This window comes from Entelurus aequoreus, linkage group LG01 (genome assembly GCF_033978785.1).
Source record: "Entelurus aequoreus isolate RoL-2023_Sb linkage group LG01, RoL_Eaeq_v1.1, whole genome shotgun sequence".
In the NCBI taxonomy this organism is placed as follows: Eukaryota; Metazoa; Chordata; class Actinopteri; order Syngnathiformes; family Syngnathidae; genus Entelurus; species Entelurus aequoreus.
In genome coordinates this window covers 22,404,386-22,419,442 of record NC_084731.1, presented here as the reverse complement: position 1 = coordinate 22,419,442, position 15,057 = coordinate 22,404,386, and the positions used below count along the sequence as shown (strand labels likewise).

The following is a 15,057-nucleotide window of genomic DNA, read 5'->3' as shown; positions in this document are numbered from 1 at the left end:
TTAATCCCTCTTTTATTTCATGTAAAGCAAACATTTTCAAAAGGATGACTGAACAACATTCAAGGACCAGTCAATGATATCTAAATGTGTTTGTACATACCCTTTTAAGTGTGCTTTTGAATCTGGACAAATTGTTTGACAGCAAAGAACATATAGCAGTCTTTTGTTACTACTGAGGGACAGGATGTCACCAAAGATTACACGATACAACAGCTAGATCCTCACTGGAGATGTTTGATCAATTGATCAAAGACACGACTGTTCACTAACAGATAATCAGACAACCAAGAAACATTTTATCATTTACATGTTGAGATATGTGTTGAGATTAACCGTTTTGATGCTTTTGTATATCAGACTTGTGCAAAAATTTGGAATTTCAAATTCCACCCAACAGGATATTACATTTTATATGGAATAACAGGAAGTGGAATTTAATTCATTGCAAATCGGAGAAACTTCGCATAGCTTATAGGAAGAATTTGACATGTTTAGCAAAGAAATCGGCTAAAATACTAAAGACTTTATAAACACAAATTCCCTCATTTTTAGATATTTAGATAAAGTATTCTGGGAAATTATGTATTTTTCCACCTTTTGAAAAGTAGCAATATTTTAACTGGCAAAAGTGTTAACGCTAGCACCTAGCACAGGGCTATTCAACTAAACTGTTCTAAGGGCCACATTTCTAGAAAGCTAAGGGGGACCAGACTTCTCCCTTCACTGTTATTGTTATTCTAAGAACTAACATTCTCTAAGCTTGACATCAGTTTTTGGTGTATTTTATTGTCAAAAAGGTACACATTTCTGAAACATATTAGCTTTGTTATACAAAATATAAGTTTCCACTGGCTTTTCGGAGGTTAAAATGGCAATGCAAGTATCTGACAATGTGCCGGTGTGTTCAGGAATTTGCTGCAAAACTAGAGTTCTCTGCCAAGTTTTTTAACTGAACTCGGGACGGATTTGACCAGCAGGCGGCCATTTGAGTAGCCCTGACCTAACATGACAGCACTAAGTGCAGAGAGTGCTAAATGTCCTGAATGAGTTGAGTATCTTGACGTTGGAACAGTTTGAATAGGTTGAGAAATGCGAGTAGTTGATTCTGGAATTACATGGAATTTAACATTTTCTCATACAAATCAAATAATATCTATGCTTTCAAGGGCAATTTGGACCTGTAGCGATAAACCCTAGAATTGAGAAATATCAATATTACTTGTGTGATAGGTACAGAAGCGCAAAATGGCCTTTATATTGAAAGGGATATCAGCCAACAGCTAGAAAAACCAGTGACAGGTCAGACTTCAATAACCCACTCTGATGTCCCAGTCCTTCCCTAAAAACTAATAATGGAACTTTAATTACCTCCCTGCTTGGCACTCAGCATCAAGGGTTGTTATTGGGGGGTTAAATCACCAAAAATGATTCTTGGGCGCGGCCACTGCTGCTGCTCACTGCTCCCCTCACCTCCCAGGCGGTGATCAAGGGTGATGGGTCAAATGTAGAGAATAATTTCGCCACACCAAGTGTGTGTGTGACAATCATGGGTACTTTAACTTTTTAAAATCAACCCTGAAGCGGACGGGGAGGCAATGCAGCGGATTTAAAACTGGTGTAATCTGCTCCCACAGCTCAGTTTTGTAATAATTGTAGCGTTCTGATATAATTTTTTGGGAAGACCAGGGGCATTACAATAGTCTGAACGACAGATTGTTTTTTAGATATTGTGTTGGTTTAAAATCTTCCTCTGGCCTTCAGGACCTATAATTAAAACCTGTTTTGTCCTAGTTGAGCTGTAGGAAATTCACTGCCATCCATGACCTGAAATGCAGTTAAAAAGGGTATCTATTGGTCTTGTGTGATCAGAATAATCACAATAAAACACACTTTCTCTCCGGAGAATACAACTGCACAGAGATGCTTCCAAGTAGGAAAACAAAGAATAGAATCAGGGAAATACTGTGAGTGGCATCACCAGTGTGCTAGCAAATGATCTGGGTATTTTGGAATACCAGTCATGTTGCAGGTAAACTCAAGTGACATTTTAATGATAAAGAGTCCTTCATTTGTATTAAAACAATATATAACAGAGGCATCTTGAATTCATGAGGTGAAATCTTGCATGCTTTGGAGTGCCAACACTTAAGTCTTTCTCACCGTGCTTCTCACTCATGGTCTGTTTGTCCATTCCAGCCCTGTTCTCGTCTACAATCTTTTGTCCCTTTGGTTCTTTGACAGCTCTTTGGTCTTTTCCATTGCGATGGAGAGGTTTGAATGGAAGAGAGTGTTTTTTTGCGACAGGATGATGAGCTAAGCCTTCAGATTTGCTGCTCCATGATTCATGGAAGGAATTACAAAAAAAAGGGATCTGAGGTTACCTGGACTGATTGATCACTTTGGGGGAATTTCAAGCCATTGTTTAAGGATCGAGACACTTTCTATTGGGCACTGTACTTGTTTTTAAATAGTTATCTATTGCATGTTTTTATGTTGTTGTAAGTAATTTGTACTTTTAACTATAGTGTGTGACTGGGCCTGTTTTGTGTTGTTGCTCTATTTATTTACCAAACCCGTCTCTGCCGCCTTCTAGGCCAGGTCACTCTTGCAAAATAGATTTTAATCTCAATGAGTTTTTATCTCTTAACTCTTAATTCATTCTCTTTCTATGCCACATCAATGTGGAATGCGCTCCCAACAGGTTTAAAAGAAAGGGCATCTCTATCCTCCTTCAAAACCGCAATAAAAGTACACCTCCAGGCAACTACAACCCTAAACTAACACCCTGCCCGGATTGTTAATAATCAAATGTAAACAATCAAATATAGATACTTTTCTTATTCCTTCTGATCTCTCTCTTTCACTCTCTCTATGCCCACTACTTGCTGTACATATCCTACCAAGTCAGACCTACACTGTTTCAATATCCATTTCTCTGTTCTCAATTGTTGATGACTGATGATAACAACCAAACCTAACCCCCCCGCCCTCCACACCCCGAATTGTAAATAATATAAATAATTCAATGTATATACCCTGATGATTATCTTGTGTGATGACTGTATTATGATGATAGTATATATGATAGTATATATCTGTATCATGAATCAATTTAAGTGGACCCCGACTTAAACAAGTTGAAAAACTTATTCGGGTGTTACCATTTAGTGGTCAATTGTACGGAATATGTACTTCACTGTGCAACCTACTAATAAAAGTCTCAATCAATTAATCAATCAATCTCTGTAAATAAAAGGAAAATGAAAATGAATTGAGTGAAAAGGTTAGAAGTGCTTTACTCGGGGGACAAGACTCATTTGCGGGCCTCCAGGGCACATAACTAGTCTGTGGGGGTCAGACTTCCAGCTGGACGGTTAGGATTAAAATACTCATTTCACTCAATTGTATAAATTAGAATTGTAAAATTACAAATCAGAAAGGGATCAGATAACAACACTCATAATAATAATCATAATAATGGATTAGATCAGACCTGGGCAAATTAAGGCCCGCCGGACATTCCCAAATAATTTTTTTTAGATCTTTAAGATGGAAACTGTAGTTGCCATTATGATGTGCAGTGATGTTTTCGAATTACTTTACAAATTATTGCAAAATATGTCAGTTGGGAGGGGGTGTGACGTTCATATGTTGTCAATATTCAGGGTTTTATCGTTCATAGTTAATATCGTAAATCCCAAATTATTGTCATGTACTTTCTGGGTGTCTCATTCAGTAGAAAATTCAAAATGCCATTCCGTTTTTTTAAGGTGGTCTGTCATAACGTTTTTAGCATTCAATCAGACATTATTGTGAGTTTTTGTATTAGAGTTCCTAAAATAGATATTACAGCCCCCAGAAACATTTGTTTCTCTAAATGTGGCCCCCCCAAATCAAAATAATTGCCCAGACCTGGATTAGATTCATATGGTGCTTTTTTAGACACTTCCCAGAGAACTGAGAACCCATCATTCATTCACACAAAGATGGCGGTAAGCTACATCCTGGTCTATGCTTAGTGGTGCAATCACCAATTGTGCGCCCTACTAGAGTGGAAATGTAATTTTGAGGGACTAGTCAGTATAATGATAAATAAATGTTAATGACTCAACATGTACAGTCGTGGTCAAAAGTTTACATACACTCGTGAAGGACATAATGTCATGGCGGTCTTGAGTTTCCAATAATTATTTTTTTGTGATAGAGTGATTGGAGCACATACTTGTTGGTCACAAAAAACATTCATGAAGTTTGGTCCTTTTATGAATTTATTATGGGTCTACTGAAAATGTGACCAAATCTGCTGGGTCAAAAGTATAAATACAGCAATGTTACTGTATTTTTCGGAGTATAAGTCGCACCGGCCGGAAATGCATAATAAAGAAGGAAAAAAACATATATAAGTCGCACTGGAGTATAAGTCGCATTTTTGGGGGAAATTGATTTGATAAAACCCAACACCAAGAATAGACTTTTGAAAGGCAATTTAAAATAAATAAAGAATAGTGAACAACAGGCTGAATAAGTGTACGTTATATGACGCATAAATAACCAACTGAGAACGTGCCTGGTATGTTAACGTAACATATCATGGTAAGAGTCATTCAAATAACTATAACATATAGAACATGCTATACGTTTACCAAACAATCTGTCACTCCTAATCGCTAAATCCCATGAAATCTTATACGTCTAGTCTCTTACGTGAATGAGCTAAATAATATTATTTGATATTTTACGGTAATGTGTTAATAATTTCACACATAAGTCGCTCCTGAGTATAAAAAACTGCGACTTATAGTCCGAAAAATACGGTAATATTTGGTTACATGTCCTTTGGCAAGTTTCACTGCAATAAGGCACTTTTGGTAGCCATCCACAAGCTTCTGGTTGAAATTTTGACCACTCCTCTTGACAAAATTGGTGCAGTTAAGCTAAATTGGTTGGTTTTCTGACATGGACTTGTTTCTTCAGCATTGTCCACACGTTTAAATCAGGACTTTGGGAAGTCGATTCCAAAAACCTTACCACTTTTGATGTGTGTTTGGGGTCATTGTCCTGTTGAAACACCCAACTGCGCCCAAGACCCAACCTCCGGGCTGATGATTTTAGGTTGTCCTGAAGAATTTGGAGGTAATCCTCCTTTTTCATTGTCCCATTTACTCTCTGTAAAGCACCAGTTCCATTAGCAGCAAAACAGGACCAGAGCATAATACTACCACCACCATGCTTGACGGTAAGCATGGTGTTCCTGGGATTAAAGGCGTCACCTTTTCTCCTCCAAACATATTGCTGGGTATTGTGGCCAAACAGCTACATTTTTGTTTCATCTGACATCACAGGGACAAAGATAAGACCTTCTGGAGGAAAGTTCTGTGGTCCGATGAAACAAAAATACAGCCATGACAATTATGTTCTTTACAAGTGTATGTAAACTTTTGACCATGACTGTATGCAGGTTGTTTGCGGGTCATTGCATGCCCACGGTTGGGACTGTGATCTTTCCGTCATGTGCTTTGAACACACAATAAGTGGACTCCGGCGCCCCCACGGCAGAGACCACCTGCTCCGGTGTCTTAACAGATGTGACGGCAAGACAGGCCGTTATTAAAAAAGCCATAGTGTCAGGCTTCGGTAGCCTCACTCGGGGATTATGATCCCTTCTTTGTCACTCGACACCCTCAGCGTCAAGCCTCATTACGGAGCTGCATCCATAGGAGAGTCATGTGTGTTTTAGTCACCGCTTTGATGGCGGTGGTGTCTGACAGTGGGGCAGATGGCTGGCTGCGTCTAACATAAACGTCTCAATTTGCCAGACTGTTCAGTAGATTTAATCTGGCAAAACGACGACTTGGATTCTAGAGACGAGGTAGGCACTGGCCCCTGGGAAGCTCCAATTGCTCAGCAGATGAACCGTTTCTGCGTACAATGATGTTCCTGGGCAAGGACGACGGGGATGAGTCGGTAGAGACTGAATAAAGCCAAGGACTGAGCCAACAAACAATTGTCTAAGCTGACCCAGTGTGGATCCGAGCATCGATTGTCATCCTTGGCTGAGGGCTCCAATTAAGCTTCGGGTCCTCAAAGAGCCGCGGCCGTCACAGGGGTGCTTTGGGAGAGATTAAGTCAGACTGAGTCTCCAAGCTTGTACCATATAGTCCCTGACAAAAGCAGCTCAACTTGCATCCCTGCATGGTGCTTACCTTTTGCTTTCAAGAGAGGACTGAGGGTCAAGTTCAAAAAGGGAGCCCCGTGGCTGACAAAGGCTAGGATTTTTAATGGTCACAATGTAAAAGGGGGAACAATTCTCTAGAACACCATCATAATAAATCTTAATAATGTTTGCTCAATTGGCTTATTGCACACAGTTTTAGTGATATAGTCTACGATAGTGAAAATCTCATTTCCATACCTCGTTAGTATTCCTAGTAACCTTTTAATTAAACAAGCCCAATAACATTTAAAGATCAACGGTCATTTACTATAATTTTTTTTTACGAGCGCTCACTTCTATCCCTGTACCAAATTATATCAGCGCATGCAATTAAATACCTTAATTACTCGCGTTTTATTGCTCAATGAAAGGTTTATATACATGAAACTCACCAAAAACGGGGTCAAAAAAAAATAATAATACATTAATATGATGAGAGTGCGGAAATATGACCATATCACACCAACTCTCAAATCCTTTCACTGGCTTCCTGTTCCACTCAGGATTGAATTCAAAGTCTCCCTACTAACCCACCAGTGCCTCCATGGAAATGCCGCCCTCTACCTCAAAGAACTACTCACCCCCAAATCCTCCACACGACACCTCCGCTTCGGACAGGCTAACCTCCTCCAACCTCCGAGGACAAAGCTACGAACAATGGTAGACCGGGCTTTCTGCTCCGCCGCTCCCCGTCTGTGGAACGCTCTCCCTGACCACCTGAGGGCACCACAGACTGTGGATGCTTTTAAAAAAGGCTTAAAAACACTTCTTTTTAAAAAAACCTTTTTTTTTTTTTTTTTTAGATATATGCATACTAGTTTTAGCTATTTGGCTGTTCTAGTTCTTTTAATTTTTTATTATCTTTTTATTTTTTTTAATACACTGTAGCACTTTGAGGTTGTTTACTCAATGTAAAGTGCTTTTTACAAATAAAATCTATTATTATTATTATTATCATTAATAATTGTATTTATTTTAGAAGCGCTGGCAATCGTTTTTCCGAGCAGATCCAACACATCGAAGGGATCGTGGAGGTTTATTTTGTTGCATTTTATTATCCCACATCCTTTGTCTTCAACATCAAACACTGTTTAGGTATCAAGCGTTGACTTTTGGCAAAACAAACTACCTGAGTAGTAGTCAAGTTGTAATGATTTGATCAAAATATGTGCTCAGGAACTCCTAAAGGTGAGGGTTTGGGGCATCTATTTTTCAGACAACACCTGAGCCAATTGACTGAATCCTACTTATTAGCCCTAAAAATGCATATTTTTCTGCAGTTGAGGACCAAAAATAATCCTACTTTTGCCAAATTTTGAAGTTAGAGGGATTTGTCATTGGTTGAACGAGTATCTCCTGGCGGTTAATAAAAAAAAGCCGGCGGGAAGTTGTGCAAAAACACGGTCTTCAATGCTCCTTGCTTGGCTTTTGAATATTTGAAAAAAGACTGGTATACTCTCATGATTTACAATTACTATTACTTTCTCTTATTTTTGTTTCCATTTCCTGTTTGCGTCCTTTTTACAAATGCTTATCCTGTCTGAAAGATGGCTCCCTCACCTGTCCCTTATTAGGAATAAGGACGCACCTGTTCCTGTTTGCCAATCAGTTTGCTTTCTGTGTGAGCCCGTTCATAGCCCTAAAAATGCACATTTTTCTGCAGTTGATGCCAAAAATAATCACACTCTCGCCAAATTTGACGTTAGAGTGATTTGTTGGTAGAGTACCTCCAGGCGGTAAAAAAAAAAAAAGACTGCAGGAAGTTGTGCAAAACCACTTCAATGCTCCTTCTTGCTTGGCTTTTGAAATATTTGAAAAAAGACACTATTGTTATGATATCGCATGATTTACAATTACTATTAGTTTCTGTTCCCTGTCCAGCGCTCTTATCTTTGGTTCCATTTCCTGTGTGCGTCCTTTTTACAAATACCTATTCTGTCTGAAAGATGGCTCCCTCCCCTGTCCCGGATTGGCAATCTGGATACACCTGTTCCTGGTTGCCAATCAGTTTGCTTTTTTTTGCTAGCCCGTTCACCTGTTTTTTCTCTTTGTACCTTCATGTTGCATAGCTTTCCCACGCTTCTTGTGACTGTGTGCCTACACTGCAAAAACTGAAATCTAAGTAAGATGAAGTATCTCAAATAAGGGTGATATTTGCTTATTTTCTGTCTGATAAGATAATTCTTCTCACTAAGCAGATTTTATGTTAGAGTGTTTTACTTGTTTTAAGTGTTTTGGTCCTAAATGATCTCAGTTACTGTCTCTTGTTACTGAGATTTTATGACCTATATTGAGTAAAACATGCTTGAAACTAGAATATCAACTGCTGCAAAGCTGTGTCATAAACACTCACAAGTATAAAACTACTTTTTTAAAGTAATCATTTTTTATTTCAAGCATGAAAAAAAAATCATGACTTTGACACAATTGTGTCTCATATTAAAACAGATGACAGCCAAATGGACTTTGCTGTTTTATTTTCAATGAAACATTAGAAAAAATACGTACTCACATAGTAGTACAGTTAATATTAGTGAGAATATACTTATTTTAAGGTATTTGGAAAGTCTTGACAAGCCACATTTTCTTGTTCTAGTGGCAGATAATTTTGCTTAGTTCCAATAAAATACCCCTAATTTTTGTATTTTTTTTTTCTTGTTTTTGAACACTGACTTTTTGCAGTGTACTCAGTGGCCTAGTGGTTAGAATGTCCGCCCTGAGATTGGTAGATTGTGAGTTCAAACCCCGGCCGAGTCATATCAAAGACTATAAAAATGAATTTTGAACATTTTGGGGACTTTTGCCGACTTTTCCTACTTTACTCCCCCACTTCCCGTGGGACTTTGCTGGGTGAGTTTTGGACATTTTGGGCATCCCGGGACTTGCGCCGCCAGCGGCGGGACTTGTGGCACTCGAACTTGGGTAGGTATTTTGAACATTTTGGGGACTTTTGCCGACTTTTCCAACTTTTCTCCCCCACTTCCCGTGGGCCTTTGCTGGGTGCGTTTTGGACATTGTGGGCATCCCGGCCAGCTGCGTGACTTGTGGCATTTGAACCTGGGTAGGTATTTTGAACATTTTGGGGACTTTTGCCGACTTTTCTCCCCCACTTCCCGTGGGACTTTGCTGGGTGCGTTTTGGACATTGTGGGCATCCCGGCTAGCTGTGTGACTTGTGGCACTCGAACCTGGGTAGGTATTTTGAACATTTTGGGGACTTTTGCCGACTTTTCCAACTTTTCTCCCCCACTTCCCATGGGACTTTGCTGGGTGCGTTTTGGACATTGTGGGCATCCCGGCTAGCTGTGTGACTTGTGGCACTCGAACCTGGGTAGGTATTTTGAACATTTTGGGGACTTTTGCTGACTTTTCCAACTTTTGTCCCCCACTTCCCGTGGGACTTTACTGGGTGCGTTTTGGACATTGTGGGCATCCCGGCCAGCTGCGTGACTTGTGGCACTCAAACCTGGGTAGGTATTTTGAACATTTTGGGGACTTTTGCAGACGTTTCCAACTTTTCTCCCCCACTTTCCATGGGACTTTGCTGGGTGCGTTTTGGACATTGTGGGCATCCCGGCCAGCTGCGGTACTTGTGGCACTCGAACCTGGGTAGGTATTTTGAACATTTTGGGGACTTTTGTTGACTTTTCCAACTTTTCTCCCCCACTTCCCGTGGGAATTTGCTGGGTGCGTTTTGGACATTTTGGGCATTCCGGCCGGCGGCGGGACTTGCGCGGCCGGCGGCGTGACTTGTGGCACTCGAACCTGGGTACGTATTTTGAACATTTTGGGGACTTTTGCCGCTTTTTCCAACTTTTCTCCCCCACTTCCCGTGGGACTTTGCTGGGTGCGTTTAGGACATTTTGGGCATCCCGGCCGGCGGCGGAACTTGTGGCACTCAAACCTGGGTAAGTATTTTGAACATTTTGGGGACTTTTGCCGACTTTTCCAATTTTACCAACCTCCCTGCTTGGCACTCAGCATCAAGGGTTGGAATTGGGGGTTAATTCACCAAAAATGATTCCCGGGCACGGCACCAGTGCTGCCCATTGCTCCCCTCACCTCCCAGGGGGTGAACAAGGGGATGGGTCAAATGCAGAGAACACATTTCACCACACATAGTGTGTGTGTGACAATCATTGGTACTTTAACTTAACACATTTCTGTGCACTTCCCAAATGCACTATTTCTTTAGTCATTAAATACATTTTTACATGCACTTCGCCTGTCATCTCTGCATCCTGGGGTCCAGATTAACAACACCTACACACAACCGCGACAAATGTAATTCTCTCCCACACCAAGAGGATAGACGAGAAAAAAAAAGGAGCTTATTGACAACGGCGCAGACTACAATGGCGGACGCACACAATTTTCGGGACTTATGGAGATCCCTAATGCACACCAGCAGGCAACAATAGGTAAGAGATGTTGGTTTTGTATAATAGACCAAAACAAGATGCCAGATAATGTTTCCTAAAAAGGTACCATTTTGGGGTAGTTACACACACACACACACACACACACACACACACACACACACACACACACACACACACACACACACACACACACACACACACACACACACACACACCAAAATACCCGTATGTTGAAGCACAGTACGTCTGACTACTTCTGACAGATTTGTGAGTGCCCTGTGTAATGCTTTATATTCTCAATGAAACATCAACGTTTTGGTATTGTTTGTTTACCTGTACTTGCTCCCATCATTTATAGAGATGTCCGATAATATCGAGCTGCCGATATTATCGGCCGATAAATGCTCTAAAATGTAATATCGAAAATAATCGGTATCGGTTTCAAAAAGTAAAATTTATGACTTTTTAAAACGCAGCTGTACGGCATGGTACACGGACGTAGGGAGAAGTACAAAGCGGCAATAAACATTAAGGGCACTGCCTTTGCGTGCTGGCTCAATCACATAATATCTACGGCTTTTCACACACACAAGTGAATGCAAGCATACTTGGTCAACAGCCATACAGGTCACACTGAGGGTAGCCGTATAAACAACATCAACACTGTTACAAGTATGCGCCACACTGTGAACCCACACCAAACAAGAATGACAAACACATTTCGGGAGAACACCCGCACCGTAACACAACATAAACACAACAGAACAAATACCCAGAACCCCTTGCAGCACTAACTCTTCCGGGACGCTACAATATTCACCCCCCGCTACCCAAACCCCGCCCCCCCAACCCCGCCCACCTCAACCTCCTCATGCTCTCTCAGGGAGAGCATGTCCCAAATTCCAAGCTGCTGTTTTGAGGCATGTTAAAAAAAATAATGCACTTAGTGACTTCAATAATAAATATGGCAGTGCCATGTTGGCATTTTTTCCCATAACTTCAGTTGATTTATTTTGGAAAACCTTGTTACATTGTTTAATGCATCCAGCGGGGGCATCACAACAAAATTAGGCATAATAATGTGTTGATTCCACAATTGTATATATCGGTATCGTATAGCGGAATCGGTAATTAAGAGTTGGACAATATCGGAATATCGGCAAAAAAGCCATTATCGGACATCTCTAATCATTTATTGAACAGGTGTCAACCTGCAGTCCACACCTATCTCTTATGTGTGACTGCCATCTACTCGTCACACTTATCATTGCACCATGTACCGCAACCACAATAAGCACAACCATAACATAATACATATATATTATGTGTGACCATGTGCGTTGACCTTTATGTTAGTAGCATTTTGTTTGGTTTGCACCATGATTAGAGAAGGTTGTTTTGAATCGTGTCATACAGGTAAATGCTGTGCTATTATTTCAAAGCGCTTTCAAGGGTCATCGATCGGATTTCCTCACATGGCACCAAATATGTAGCAGCCTGGTATTTAAGATGAATTCGAAAGCTAGCGTAGTTTGGACACCCCTGGTCTACGGGCTATCTAACCAATCGAAAACTGTTGTATGAAGAGAATCATGAGATTATTGGCCGGGTAGATCATTATTCTTCATGACCCAAGATGAATGAGAACAAAGGCAGCGACTGACCTAATTAACAGGTCATATCATGCTGTTATTACTCATCAGCTGCGGGTGGAGGAGCGGCAGGACAAATGGCCTCCAAATTAGCGCTCGTAATTCATTTATTAGAGTGTTTTGCCGTATGGTATCCTTCCTTTGAGAAAGGCAAGGCACACCTTTGCCGGAAGAACCCGTTTTTCATCCCGACCCCCAGAGAGAGCTCGATCATTACATCCGTTTAAAAGCAGCCGCCACCCGAGGACGTAAATGGGGATGTAATTTGGTGTGATGGGATGAAAATGCTTGGTCGTGGTCCATTAGGGATGAAAAGAAGGAGCAAAAAAAAAAAAAAAAAAAGATCTGAAAGTGTAGCAGAAACTGCCAAACTAAGCCAGGCAACACAGTCTGTCAGCGTCATCCATCGTGCTGCCAAGACAAGTCTGTGTGTTCACTCATTACACCACACTGGCACCTCAATCCAAACACCAGGAGATGAATAAAGCAGCGCGGGGACGTGTGCTTCCAATTAAAGTTGACAAAGAACAATGAAACAGTGAAAGAACCTTGTTCTTGGCTCTCAGTCAACGTGCAAAAAAAAGGAAGGACATACCCACTTAAGGAAAATCGAATGGTTTAGTTTTTTTTGTCTGACTGCACCGTTTAAGTAAAATGTAAGTTTTCTTTACTAATACGTCCCAAAAGGTCTAATATAGATAGACTCAACACAAAAAACTGGATTCATTTACCTTATTTTCCAGACTATAAGCGGCACGTAAAACCCTTTTTTTTCTTCTTCAAAACCCGATATTCCTTACATTATGCGCACTACGTTTGGTAGAGCTTAACCACCTCCAATTCTTTTATAGCCCTGTACGGGGTGAAAATGGTCTTCCATTTAATATATCAAGAAAAGCCGCAGTCTGTATGATCATAACCAATTTTAATGTTCATGTTGAATTTGAACACTCCATTTAAGGGCATTCTTAGTCAACAGCCATACATGTCACACGAAGGGTGGCCATATAAACAACGCCAACACCGTCATAAATATGTGCTATATTGTGAAACCACACTAAACAACAATGACAAACACATTACGGGAGAATGTTTGCACCACAACATAACAAACACAACAGAACAAATACCCAGAATTCCCTGAAGTACCAACTCTTCCGGGACGCTACACTACTTTATTTGATACATGGTGTAATGATAAGTGTGACCAGTAGATGGCAGTCAAACATAAGAGATAAATCATGTAAACAACGGCAACATTTTAAATGCCATCCATCCATCCATTTTCTACCGCTTGTCCCTTTTGGGGTCACGGGGGTTGCTGGAGCCTATCTCAGCTGCATTCGGGCGGAAGGCGGGGTACACCCTGGACAAGTCGCCCCCTCATCGCAGACATTTTAAATGTTCCATTGAAAATATACAATATTACACACGGCGCTCAAAAATCTATCGAAATGTTTCAGTAGTAAATGTTTTAGTGCCATTTCTAATATAAAGTAGTGTAAAGTTGTTACTTATATCTGTCAGTAAACTTGCCATGAAGGCGCTAAAACATACCGGTGTAGTGAGTTTACATTATTCACCCAAGGAACTTTAGTTATTAGAGTTCCGGTCGGACGTTTTTTACAGGACACATTTCCGGTGTTGTTGTTTCCGGATGAGGAGATGCTGCTCCGTTATTGATCGAAGTAAAGTCTGAATATCATTAAAACAAGTTAGCTCCATCTTTTGACACTTCTTCCACTCCCGTCCTTGCACAATACACCGCTACAACGAAGATGACGGGGAGAAGACGCTGCCGAAGGTGAGCCATGTAAATAAGACCGCCCACAAAACGAAGCATTCCGGAAGCGACTGTCAGAAAGTGTCTTAAAGATGATCTGTAAAACATAATCTATGCAACATTTTGACCTAAGAACCACCATTACATGTTATGTAGACCACAAGGAAATGTTTTACATTTAGAAAAAAAATAAAATAATATGACGCTTTTAATGCGCCCTATATATGTGTGCAAGATACAAAATAGATCATTCATCGGCAGTGCGCCTTATAATCCGGTGCGCCCTATGGTCTGAAAAACTGAACAAAATAAAGAGGAACATTTCTATCAGCAGAAAGTGCTGCCACGCAAGCCCCAAAATAACATTTTGAAAATTAACACTACATTTCTACACTTTTTTATCAGTAACCAAATCATAGGAAAAGTGCGGGCATATGAAAACATCATAATTGCAGTTTGGCATTTTTGTCATCAACCCAGAAAATCTATTAGATTTAACGACCCAAAAACAAGGACGCACTAACATGGCTGAAGAGCACACAACTTGCAGTGGGCAAAAAAAAAAAAAAAGAACTACACAAGGCAATAACAGAACTCAACACTAACAATGTGCACGCGAGCAATGCACCACAATGCACCACGATGCACCAGCGTCGAAAGGCAGGCAACACTGCTACATAAGCCCTTCTAATTAGTCCTCCCGACAGGTGTGCCTCCTAATCACCGCACCGGGGCAGGTGTGCTCAACCAGCGCTCACAGCAGGAAGTGGCAATAAAGGAAGGAAAAGTAAACACGGGAAAACAATATGCAAAAATCGGACCAAATGTGAGGATAACTCTGAAGTCACTTAGACATATAATAGGTTGTCTTGTAAAGTCATTAAAAAATAATAAATAATACTAACTTGCACTGCATGTTGCTCGCTCTGGGGGCAAATGAGGTCACAAGCAAATTATTGGACATTCATCCGCCAAATTCTTGACATATTGAGCGACTTCAGGTGTCACTTTTAAAGCAGAAAAACGT

The 15,057-nt window shown here is 40.6% G+C and overlaps 1 protein-coding gene across 5 annotated transcripts in view; it reads right to left on the bottom strand.

Moving 5' to 3' along the window:
• The window catches only part of pdzrn3b (PDZ domain containing RING finger 3b), a 251,137-nt gene that overhangs the window by 30,401 nt on the left and 205,679 nt on the right, over positions 1–15,057 (bottom strand). The window contains exon 1 of one of the 5 annotated variants that reach the window (XM_062045825.1): positions 7,942–8,136. The exons of 3 other annotated variants lie outside the window; for them this stretch is intronic. The gene's annotated coding sequence lies outside the window, so the exon portion shown is untranslated. Of the gene's footprint in view, positions 1–100; positions 120–7,941; positions 8,137–15,057 lie in introns of those variants that run through there. One more of the 5 variants, XM_062045833.1, reaches the window with a different exon arrangement.